General features: G+C 33.8%; 1 pseudogene across 1 annotated transcript; it reads left to right on the forward strand.

Annotated features, from left to right (window-relative positions):
- The first annotated feature begins 1,204 nt into the window (after positions 1 to 1,204).
- On the forward strand, positions 1,205 to 2,589 carry LOC107960223 (cyanidin 3-O-galactoside 2''-O-xylosyltransferase FGGT1-like; annotated as a pseudogene). The gene has a single exon (NR_189659.1). The product of NR_189659.1 is annotated as a cyanidin 3-O-galactoside 2''-O-xylosyltransferase FGGT1-like (transcript).
- The last annotated feature ends 298 nt before the right edge of the window (positions 2,590 to 2,887 follow it).

The raw sequence follows: 2,887 nt of genomic DNA on the forward strand, positions 1-2,887 counted from the left end.
TTAATTTAATCCTTCATTTTGGGATTCTTCATATTTTAATCGTTAAATTTCGTCATAATTTTAATCTAGTCCTCTATTCATTTAACTTCAACTTTTTTACAAACTTTTATTTATTTATTACTTGGTTTTTTTTACATATTTAAAAATAAGATTATTACATTTTTTATTTGTGCATTTTTATTATCAAATAATTGACAAAACAATTTAACAAATAATTGAGTTGAATTTGAGTGGAACTTAAATTTTAGAGGTATTGATAAAAAATGGACTGCATTTAAGCCCTGATTTGGACAGCATTTAAACACCAACCAAAAAAATAGACAGCATTTAAACACCAACCAAAAAAATAGACAGCATTTAAATACCAACCAAAAAAATAGACAGCATTTAAACACCAACCAAAAAAATAGACAGCATTTAAATACCAACCAAAAAAATAGACAGCATTTAAACACCAAATGTGGACAGCAATATAACATGTAAAAATAACCACATTTGAATATCATTGTAATTTGCAATAACATTTTAATTCCTTTGAAACACATTTATAGCACAATTGAGCAGCCCTATTGAATCACCTTTAGGACAATTATAAACAAGCATTTGAACACATTCAAACATAACTTAATAACCATACCCAAACATTAAGAAGCAAAATCCGCAATCATATTTGAACATCCTTATTATCACACAACCAGAATTGTCATCATCCATCACACAAGATATACCATATAACATACTTTTAAAATGAGCTAATTACATGGCCTAATATACATAAACATTAGCATCATTATCAAGTCATTTTCGTATGGCTACATATATACAAATCAAAATGAACCATACCGAGACTAGCCTATACATGCCATAAGTTGAAAGTAGAAACTTATAAGGCACCGAAATAGCGATCGATAGTGTGATGATATTCCTGGACGATCCCCAAACTCAAACTAGCTTTCAAATGTTAGAATAATTGAGTTGAATTTGAGTGGAACTTAAATATTAGAGGTATAGAACAATTGTTATAATAGTTTTTGGAGCAAATATTATTGCCATCGGTGCAAACACTTCAAATTTTTGTACATATTTTTGTTTTATATAATGGTATTTAAACATTAGTAACCAAGAAACCAACTAGGCATAGTCGTAGAAAAGGACAACATGGTAAGTTTTAAGCAATTGTATTATATAAGCGATTTCGAGGATTGCATTCGAGGCACTCGAGTAACATAATTTTTATTTTTAAAGAAATTCAATAACAACACCGATCATCTATGGCAGACAAAACCTTTCATATTGCAATGTATCCTTGGTTTGCCCTTGGCCATATTACTCCGTTTGTTCATTTGGCCAACAAACTAGCAGAGAATGGCCACAAAATTTCCTTCTTCTTGCCAGCCAAAACATTGCGCAGGGTTGAGGCTTTCAATCTCCATCCGGATCTCGTGACCTTCATTCCGATCATCGTTCCACATGTTGAAGGTTTGCCTCTTGGTGCCGAAACAACAAATGACGTTCCTTTCCCTTTGCATCCTCTCATTATGACTGCCATGGATTGCACAGAACCAGATATTGAAGCTTACCTTCGTGAACTCAAACCCCATTTTGTTTTCTTTGATTTCGCGTGTTGGTTGCCAACTTTGACTCACGAGCTAGGCATCAAGTCTGTGGTCTATTGTGTCATTAGCTCCGGAACTATTGGTTATCTTCTTAGTCCTGCAAGAAAGATTATTGAAAGAGGTTTAACCGGCCTTGATCTCCTCGAGCCTCCAAAAGGTTTTCCATCTTCAAGTGTAAAGCTACGCATGTATGAAGCTCAAGGTTTAGCTGCTGTGACAACAATGGATTATGGAAGTGGTATTTCATTCGCAGGGCGCCATCTAAAGTCTTTTAGTGATTGTGATGCTATTGGTTTCAAGACATGCAAGGAGATTGAAGGGCCTTATTGTCAATATATTGGAAAACAATTTGAAAAGCCAATGCTTTATGCTGGTCCAGTAGTGCCAGAGCCACCAAAATGGCGTTAGAAGAACGATGGGAAAGGTTATTAAGCAACTTTGAAGCCAAGACATTGATATTTTGTACCTTTGGGAGTGAATGTGTTCTAAAAAAGGATCAATTCCAAGAATTAGTTTTAGGCCTCGAGCTAACAGGTCTACCATTCCTAGTCGCCCTGAAACCACCAACGGGAGCTCAAACAATCGAGTCAGCCTTACCAGAAGGATTCCAAGAAAGAGTAAATGGAACAGGGTTCATATATGGAGGTTGGGTGCCACAACAACTAATCCTAAGGCACCCTTCCGTGGGGTGTTTCGTGACTCATTGTGGCTCGGGCTCTTTGGCAGAGGCTATGGTGAATGATTGTCAATTGGTGTTGGTACCCCATTTTGGGGACCAGATAATTAATGCAAGATTAATGGCCGGAGACTTGAGAATTGGAGTAGAGGTTGAGAAACGTGAAAAAGATGGATTCTTTACAAAGGACGATGTTAACAAGGCAGTAAAAGCTGTAATGGATGGTGATAGTGAGCTGGGGAAAGAGGTAAGAGCTAACCATGCTAAATGGAAAGAGTTTCTTTTAGCACCGGGGCTTGAAAATTATTACATCAATGATTTTGTTATGAAATTGAATAACTTGATGTAAGGGTTTTCTTTAATTTTCATTAAATAAACATGTTTTCTAAATTGCAATATTTTCTTTTTAAAATTTGATAATGAAATTTAATTTAAAAAATTTATGATATATCTTCAAATTAGATGTAAATTTGTAAATAAATTTCATGTTAAAATTTTCATATAGAATTTTTATTTCATAAATCATAAACCACCTCATTAATAAATAATTTCATAAAATTAAAATAAATTCTATTTTATTAATAAACTATATTAT

Source organism: Gossypium hirsutum, chromosome D06 (assembly GCF_007990345.1).
Source record: "Gossypium hirsutum isolate 1008001.06 chromosome D06, Gossypium_hirsutum_v2.1, whole genome shotgun sequence".
NCBI lineage: Eukaryota > Viridiplantae > Streptophyta > Magnoliopsida > Malvales > Malvaceae > Gossypium > Gossypium hirsutum.